The following is a 9,961-nucleotide window of genomic DNA, read 5'->3' as shown; positions in this document are numbered from 1 at the left end:
CTGGATAGAGGGACGCCCTAAAATGTTATGGCTGGCTACACTGATGGTATGCATTAAATAAGGCCCGTTCCAGACCAATGAGCGGTTCCTCAAAGCCACTCTTCCTTCTCACTCTGTTGATACGAGCTCTTAATACTGCCCGTCAAACTTTATAAAGGTGTCACCACAAACGTCCCATTCTGAAATTCGCAGGTTTGTTCCTGCATTCCGGATTGCGAATTGGAGGAAGACTGCTCGTTTTGACAGGTTTTGGCTTTAAATAATGCCTTTGATTATATGATATTTGACCATTCCTTGTCAACGATTTCTTATTATCTCCATACATGAGAGATGGAAGATGTCTGCGCCTTCCGTTGACACCACGTCGCTATAGATGAAAGATCCATGAACAAGTTGCAAAGGGATATAAGCAGCTCCTGAGATCGCCCCTGATCTGTTTGACGTAATGCCAAAGATTAAAAGGCGGGTGGTGGACACAAACATGACATGTAGAGTGCTAGGGAAGCACGCGAAATGTTTGACAAAATACCCTTTCCTGACTTGCAACTTCGGAACCTCCACTCATTAAGTCACCCAAGCTCGAATCAACATTCTTATTTTCCTCTATAATTCAGCATATTTGAGAAAAGGATTGGAAATCAAACCATGAAGTACAAGTATCAGAGGCCAGATTATGCTCCTGTTCTAAGAAGTACGCTTCCAGATATTGGTGATACCATTTTGGGAAATGTTTGTCTTCAAGATTTTTGGTCATCTCTTGCGAATGAAGAAAAGACTCCATTAGCTGGAAAAATATTGGACAGTGGCTTGGCCCAAGCAGGTGGGCATCCCATCTCCGTACAATGCCCAGAGTTAGTGTTGGAATGCATGAAGACTTATCATCCCAGCACTAAAGAAGTTCTTTCGCCGAACAATGAAACAATTGCCCGCCTGGACCCTGCATCTATTGCTATCATTTTTCGATTGCCTGCTAGGATGCAATATGCCAGTATTAATCTAAGAACTGCCAAGGAATATTTTACTGCCAATCAAACTCAATGTTTAAATACTGTGGCAAGATCGTGGTTCTTCCAACCGAGAAGAGGCAAATCTCAATTAGGAAAATCCATTCACAGATCATCACTGAAAGAAGATGTGGCGAACATGGTTACTTTGTTGAGCAGGATCGTTGGTCTTCGAGATTCACACGAGTTTGAAGGTTGGATGTTTCTATTCATTAATATTGTCTGTGAAGGAAAACAATACATTGATTGGGCTGAAATTATTAGTGACTCACTGCACAGACAGCTCATGGGACTTCGGGAAAATGACTACTTTTATATGACTTCATACCTTTTCTACGCCATTGCAAGTACCAAAAGTTGGCCAGGACTTAACCGGCAGGGCATTTATGATGACACGACCATCATTTATAATTATCTTCCTCAAATTCAGTATGATAATAGCCTACACCATTTCAGAAGAGTGAATGACGCATTCACCATGCTAACTGTAAGGGAAATTCAGGGGAACATTGGGCTCAGAATTTCACCAGAAGCAGCAATGAAAGTGCAAAAATATGGAAGTGTTTTTATACAATTTCCGAAGTTTACTTATATCCGGCTGGCTGCCTATGATGGATGTCCGTTGATGTTACCTAGATTTGTTGATGATAAACTAGTCTTAATTGAAATGTGCAAGCAAATTAATCAAATCAACAAAATTTGCAGGAATAAGAGGACAGATGAAATAACTTTCCCTATCGGCATCGGATATTATAGTTGTGACACTGCATCAGATGCCAGGAACATTGAAAGATCTATCGCCACGATAAATTTGCATCCTTACACGATGCGTTTCCCTTATGATAGTAAGGGCTATGCTGTGAACGAATTGAAGTTAAATCCCAGTCTCGGTCACTTCCCGGCTCTAGAAGACTTTTGGGAGGATTGCGAAAATGACTTCGAAGTCAGGAAGAGGGATTGGATGCGGCTTACAGTACGACAGATAATAAACTTCAAGTTAGACATTGATGTAACAGGCATAGATGATGACGAGGTTTCTTTGGTTGATCCTTATTATTACGAGAAAATTGAATTACTAGAGCTCCCTCCTATTGATTGGTCAATTCCCGAATTGAAAAGTTTGAAAGAGAGGTTTTCCTATGTTCTTAGAAGAACAAGAGACTGGATCAATAAAGTTAGAATTGAAAAAGCAACTGGTGAATCTCAAAATAAAGAGGAGAGAAATAATACAGGGGAATCATCTCGAATGGTGATAGAGGCCACTTCTAGTGAGAAGATACGACAACTAGATATAGATGTTCAAGATCAAGATGAAGATTTGAATCAGCCAGATAAGTTTACAGTACAAAGGAAAAGGACAAGAATGAAAGGTAGAAGGAATGAGAAAGACCAAAGAAGCCCTCAAATTGTTGAATCACATGTTCCGGTTACATCCCCTCATGATGTGGCGATTCCTCACTTTTTGTCTTCCTCCTCCTGATGTGCCCATAATAGACGTTACACAGTTAGATGACTCGTTATCTAATTCGGAAGACTTAACAATGGTTGCTGAAAATGTAACAGGTGTCGAACAAGTTTCAAAGGTTACACATTCATGGTTCCAGGATAGTCTTCAGAAGAGGAAGAAAGTTGTTCAGTTGGTTCCGCCTCCATTTGATATGGTCTCTAGCATTCTTCAGAAGCCCCCTAAGGCGAAAAAGACCAAAGTGATGTCCAGGTTAGCTATTGATAAAACTTCAGGCAATTTGTGTGTGGAATTAGCCAAGCCTATAGTTGAAAAGAATGTTGATGAAGCATCTAAATCAGATTTCATTCTAGAAAACGTTGACCTTGGTCCTTCTAATGCGGAAAGAGAGTTTCAAAATTTTGAATTGATTGCCGCTCAGATGTTGCAAAGGGCGAAGAAAGAGAGAAGAGCCAAAGAGCAACTCAAAGAACAACTTCAAATGATGGTAGCTTATGTTAATTCAATCAGCAACCCTTCTAATACCCAAGTCATGGCCACCTCGCCAGTTCTAACATGTCTTGATGGTATTTTAGATCATACTATTGTTCAAAGAATCGACCAACAAAAGTCATATAGTTTGATGATCGAGGCTTGGATAAACAGGATGATAGAAGATGCTTCAAAACTTATAACTGGAATAAAAGAGATATGTGGGAAAGCCATCACACAGATACAGGAAATTTCTAAGGAGCTGGAAAATAGCAAAGAACATAAATCCAACTGGCAAAAAGTAGCCGATGAATTAAAGGAAATAGCCAAGTTGGATACGAGCACCCGACTCCTTGAGAAAATTATTGCTGATCCGAGTGACAACCAAATACGTATATGGAGTAAAAGTGTTGGTTGGAAGATGATAAACATCAACAAAGGGATCACTGAGTTCGAAAAGTTAATAACCTCTTTGGAGCAGCTGAAAGCAAAAAGTACAGATGAATTAATCTCTACTATCACAGGTGGGGTGCCAGTAAGTGATCTTCAGCATGTTGATTGTCAATTTCTCCTTGATTCCTTCAGCGTTTAGATTCATTCGGAAATAGAGAACCGTGTGTCAGATGCTGAAACAATGATGAAGCTTAGCCTAGTTGCAGTCACGTTGGGAGATTGTAACATTTCAGCCTACCGGCAGGAGTCAGAAGAAATCCAAGATAGATATCTCACAGCCAAACTCAAGATGCAAAACGTGTTCATTCCGAACTATGAATCAATGATACTCGTCCAAGATGCTTACAGGGCTTTCCGAGACAGATCAATTGTGTCCTGATAGATAGGGCTAATAGCTAGAGGAATTAGTGATTGTATATGCAAACGTTTTTAGGAATTCTAGCTAAAATTTTGTTTTTGCAAGTTTCCTTGTATAGGTTAATTTTCCTAAGGTTAATTAACCTTCCAAAATTTCGTATTTTGGAGGTGGTTATTAACCTCAGAGAGGTAGTTGTTAACCTCTATGTCTATATAAGGAAACCTTTTGGCTTTGTAAAAGAAAAACTTTTTGGGGTTGGAAAAATAAGGGAACACTATGCTGAAATTTTGATCTAGGGATAAATTTTGGAAAGTATGTACACTTTTTATCTCTGAATTGAAGAATCTCTATTGCTTTCTTGGTGCAAGAAAAAGAAACGAGATGTGCTTTGGGTTTCTTATTTTAAAATCCAAATTGTTATACGTCGTGGTAGACACTCTCATGGTGCTATGCGAGTGTTTACAAATGATAATGAATATGCTTAATAACATTGGTTGCTTTCAAGCGTAGTTCTTGGACACCACCGTTATCAATCTTGTTAACCACAGAGGGTTGTGAGGGCATGTGGTGCATTCGTCTTCCATGACTCTCTCCTTGAACTTTGAAGTTTGAATTCTTTATTTGAAAATCTGTTAAAAATTATATCATACGAGGGAGCTGCCCCTCAAAACGCAGAGGAAGGCCAGATATCAAGGGCCTATCCAACTATTGTGAACGATTTGCCGCATACACTCCATTGGGCAAATTCTTCTATGACAAATCTGTTTACCAACAACAATGAACAGTCGTTGTGCCAATACATTTTTCAAAGAATTTTTTTTGTTTCAACTTGACATTGTTCTTAGTTGTGGCACAATGTGCATCTGTATGGGCTTCTTCCATCATCCTGACACCTCAGAGCTTAGATGAAGGCACAATATTCATTGATTCTCACAGTTACCAACGTAAATTGAGGGATATTTCTCAAATACCAATATGCAATGAATGAATCTGAGAAATTAAAATTAATTTAATAATAACCTAAAATCTGGAACATACATCAATAGTTTGGACATCCTTTATATAGGTTATTTGCTTAGCCATAATTTCATCTGAGTTTGAGGAAATGATCTCCTTCCCAGCAACATGTCTTGTTCCTTCATCATTTTCTCATATTCTCTTGTTTCTATTTGATATGTGTGTTATCTTTTACTCTAGTTTGAATGTGAATTTTCTGTTTTCGCGCAGATCTCACTCGCAAATTCATCTTATTCAGGATATTAACAATTTTATCCCACAAATTTCATACAATTTTCTGCTTAGCCTGAACAGAAAATATAATACAAATAATTGAACCTCGACACATCTATGAAACTAGAACTAATTGATCATCATAATAATATTAAAAAAATCTATATTAATAGAATTAAAATAACATTAGGTTTTCATGATAATTATTTGATTAGCAATGCAAAATTTCAAACAACAATTTTTTTTTTGAAACTCAAGCTGCCTAAAACAATGACATAAGAATAAGGAGCAGACAATTGTGGGGAAAAATTACAGCTCGTTGTTTATGATCTGATAGCATCCAAGCCTAATTTGACCTTACACCCTCAAATTTCATTTCATTTTCTGTACCAAAAGTCCACAGTCAATTTTTAAGAAAAGGCTGCCAATTTCATTTGCTAGTTGTCTTTTATCAGGCATGTGACATGCTTGATAGCATCTAGTTCCTGTCTATGTAGAAATGGAATTAAAATTTGTACTCAAGTATTGATATTGCATGAAGTGTTCACTTAGACTATGAATTTGACTTTTGAAAATTTTGTTTTAATTTACAATTGCAATAGTCAAATGGTTACTATGCGTTCTTATTGACTATTATTAAAAAAAATTCAAATGTAATAAATTAAAAAAGATTTAAATAATTACATTGCCATATATAACTGGGTTATATAAACAGAAAAGAGGACTATTTAGTAATCTATTAGGTAGTATAAGATGAAGCCAAAAATTATCACAAATTATGTAAAATTAATTAAAGTAAATGTTAACAAAATTGTTTATTTATTAACATGTTTAAGTATGTTAATTTAGTTTTCAATAAATGTAATATATGTAGCAAATTTAAATAGAAACAAATTAGTTTCCAAAACATATTAGTCATAAACTTAGAATATATATTTGAATTGTGAAAGTTTGAAGAAAAAAACATTGTCTTATATTTATATATGCCAATAGAAAAATTGACTATAATACACTTTTGTTATTCCACATTGTTCCCAAAAATTAAAATATAATAGACTATGTTTCATTAATTATTTTAGAGAATCTCATTAATCATTGTCAATGACTATCAGTATTAATAAAATGATAGTAAGCTATTTCAAAACTTTAAGAATTTAGTGTCATCGATAAAAAAAACTATATTGACTTTGTATCTTGTGATGTTTCATATATAACAAATCTAAAATTTATATGTTTGAGACAGATTCAATTAGTTATGGTTAGAGAAATTGATGTTAAAATTTCAGGAACACTACCATCGATCGATGTTGCCTGCAAACCTAAGCTTTTCATAAGCAAAACATGTGAACCTAATCGTTTCTAAATAGACCGCCTATATATTTATTTATTTATTTAAAGATACTTCTTAAAATCTTTTCCACCCTCTATATAAAAATAAAATTTTATCTTTACCACACTTGGGGTTAGTCCTCACCAATCACGTCGCAGCGAGGGACGGCATAATTCTCCCGCATATTCAGTTCACAAGTTTTATCCTTACCTCAAGTATTAAAACATGTGGATTTAAACATTTAAACACGGAGTTCATCAATTAAAAAATGGTATAGATTATATCTATACCACTTATATATATGGGAATAGTTTAAAATGTATTTGAACTTTTAATTTTTAATTTCAAAGATGTTTTCAACGTAATCCCTTTTATAGAATATAAATGATACAACGAATCATTCCTCGTAGATGTAAATGATAGAAGTTTTTTCTATTGATTATTTATCATAAATTATGGTGGTCCTCAATCTTGATGTTGACATTTATGGCACGATAAAATTCTAGCAATTTTTTACATTTGAAATTATATTTGTAAATTTTAAATAATATAAAGACCAACAATTCAAATATTTTGTTATGAATATTTTTCTCTATTTTTCCATTATTTTCTTTTAACTTATTTATTTTAACTTATTTATCTTTTATATTTCCTATATTATAAGGTGAATTTGGTGATAATATACCAGGGTACCATCTTATCTGAAGCTAGATTTTCTATATAATGTAAATAAGCTATTTTTACACTGTTCAAACCATAGCAAGTCACTCACATCAAGATTCAGCATAGGCCGTCTCATGTAATTATCAATGTTTGAATGACAACATTGCTACTTCTATTTTGCTTAAACTAAAAATTCAAATGACAGAACTATGACGTAGTCAAAAGATTTGTGAAAAGTTTATAATATTTACAAAGACTATTTGATTAAATAAAAATGGAAGTTTATATAATGACTTGTCAAAGCATATTTGCTAATATTAATTATGGAGTCTTTTTTTTAGAGTAAAAGCACTTAATTTGTTATTATCTTATTGTGATAGAGTAATAATTTTTTTGTCTAATTATTATGTAATTTTTGAGTCAAATTAATTTATCCATGTTTCATAGTGTTTATCTATTTGTAGTTGAACACTACTATTTTTTTTTTTTAAAGGATACTCAAAAGATTTGTAAAAAGTTTATAATATTTACAAAGACAACTTGATCAAATAAAAATGAAAGTTTATATAACAATTTGTCCAAGCATACTTACCAATTTCTATTTTAATAGACAAGTGGAGGTTTCTTATTAATATAAAGGATATTGAAAATGGGTTGTTAGTCTTGTAAGCCAAAATTAACCATAGAAAAATATTTATACATTTCATGCCCAAAACCTCCTTTATTGATTAGAAATTCAATATATTGGAGCCAAGAGCATTGTAAAGGAGTATTATGTCCTACGTACATTCAACTAAAAAAGCTAAGAACAAAATAAGATAGAGATGAAACCAAACGACCAAATGTCATTCCTCTTCTTTGTACTAGTCATCCTTGTTATAGGCCTCTGTCTCTGTTCCTTAGTTACTAATCTCAAGAAAATGAATTGCTATTTCGTTCTCTAACTGTTTTGAATTAATGATTCTTTCACCGAAAACTAATTACAACTTCTAGTCCTCAAAAACTTACTCATTGATGAGCTTAAAGGGGCTTTCTTAAGCGATGCTTTCTAATACCATCTAATCAATTTGTTTCCAAGTTTTTAAAAATGCTTCTCTTTATTTTAAGCCTTAGAATTTATTCTCATCGTACCACACCTTATCAAAAAGTAACAAACCATAGACAGGAACTTTGATGCTTGCGTCCCTTGTTAATTTGGAGACATCGCATTTGAAGAATCACTCTAATAATATTTCAAATACTTCAGAATTATTATTAGTTTGGATTTGAAAATTTATTTGTTATAAATTAAAATTATTAGGTTTTTAAAAATAATAAAGAGGAATATTTCTATTTTCAATTGTACAAAAGTATCTCTATGTTTTCAATACAAATTTTGTAATAAGTTTAATTTTTTAAATTTATTATTATTACACGTCTGATTAATATAAATATAAAGGTATTATTATTATTTAATCTTAAATTAATTGATATGTTCAACATATTTTAAATTAGTTATATGATTAGATGTATTTAATGACTTTAAATTTTAATACCATAATTGAAAAATCAAATGTTTAATACATACACAAATTAATTATTTAAATAAATTAAAATACATAAATAAGAGTAGATTTTAAAATTATTATTTTATTTAAATAATATTTAGGTTGAGTTAAAAAATCCAAACAACTAGATCATATAAATCTAAAATAACAAAGACAACTTAGTTTCTATAGCTTAAGAAGTGGGTGGGCCCTCCCTCGTTTGAAAAAACTGATGTAGTAAACATATAATATAATTAAATTTTTTCAATAGTAAATCTGTAATATTGCAATTCATTGTTTGTTAAATTACTTTTTCAATTTGATAAATATTTTTAACTATTTTTTTTGTTCTTTATTAGATTTTGAAAGCGACTTTTTTTAAACATAAATTTTCTATACTTAGGAAATAACAGTCAAATGAATGCATGATGCTTGCAAACATTTGGATAGAAGCAAGCTAAGATTACTGATGTCATTTACAAACAAGATAGTAAGCCACCATATGTGCCCATGTATATTGTTACATGTTTTGAGAATTATAATGGACCACCATGGAACCACGAGGATTTGATATGTGTGCCGATAGTGTCTATCACTCCAAGTAGTGAAGAAAACTGCCAATCATCATGTTGTGGGCTATCACTATACATAAATCTCAAGAGCTCATGTTACATAAAGCAACAATGAATATGTTGAGAGATAAAGTCTAAAGTAAAATCAATAAACGAACTTCACATTCGTCCTACTTTCAACTTTGAAAGATACTCCAAAATTAAAAGTAATCCATAAAAAGAAGAGGCCCACCTCATTCATACTAGGTTAAAACAAAATATCACTATTTTAAGCACAAATAAACAATAAAATAATAATGTTTTACAGTTCATGGTACTCGAACTCTAAAATGAATTAGATCAACTAAATAAGAACTCTTCAAGAAAATTATCAAAGATGCACCCTTCAAAGATGAAGTGTAGTATATTTGTTTATAAAAGCCGTTACAAATCCCAATTGAAATCTTCGAAAGCGAGCGGGAGCAGAGTAAGAGAAGCTTCTCTGTGCAGTTTGAATCGCATTCCTGCAGTTATCTCTTTCATATCCACGTCAAGGTACATCTTGTTTTATTTTAAACTCTAATGCTATTTTTGCAGAGATGGTTTTTTCATTCGCAGGGTGTAGAGCACATCCCCGCGAAGCCAGGATTTAAGTGTTGGCATTTTCAGATATGGCGTTGGCGTTCGACGAATTTGGGAGACCATTTATAATATTGAGAGACCAGGAGCACAAGAGTCGAGTGAGAGGGCTCGATGCGCAGAAATCGAACATTGCGGCTGCGAGGGCTGTTGCCAGGATCATTCGTACCTCCCTCGGCCCCAAAGGCATGGATAAGATGCTTACCAGCCCCGATGGCGAAGTCACCATCTGTAACTTTTTAACCCTATTTGATTTAATCTCTTAAAATTT

At 33.2% G+C, this 9,961-nt stretch overlaps 1 pseudogene across 1 annotated transcript in view; it reads left to right on the top strand.

Moving 5' to 3' along the window:
• Positions 1-9,361: 9,361 nt before the first annotated feature.
• The window catches only part of LOC149551624 (T-complex protein 1 subunit epsilon-like), a 69,771-nt pseudogene continuing 69,171 nt past the window's right edge, over positions 9,362-9,961 (top strand). The window contains exons 1-2 of the transcript XR_016352781.1: positions 9,362-9,606; positions 9,721-9,921. The product of XR_016352781.1 is annotated as a T-complex protein 1 subunit epsilon-like (transcript). The remainder of the gene's footprint in view (positions 9,607-9,720; positions 9,922-9,961) is intronic.

The sequence above is a fragment of the Cupressus sempervirens genome, chromosome 6, assembly GCF_028749045.1.
Source record: "Cupressus sempervirens isolate cs-2001-9-10 chromosome 6, ASM2874904v1, whole genome shotgun sequence".
Lineage (NCBI taxonomy): Eukaryota > Viridiplantae > Streptophyta > Pinopsida > Cupressales > Cupressaceae > Cupressus > Cupressus sempervirens.
The sequence above is the reverse complement of the archived record's forward strand: the minus strand, read 5'-3'. Positions and strand labels throughout refer to the sequence as shown.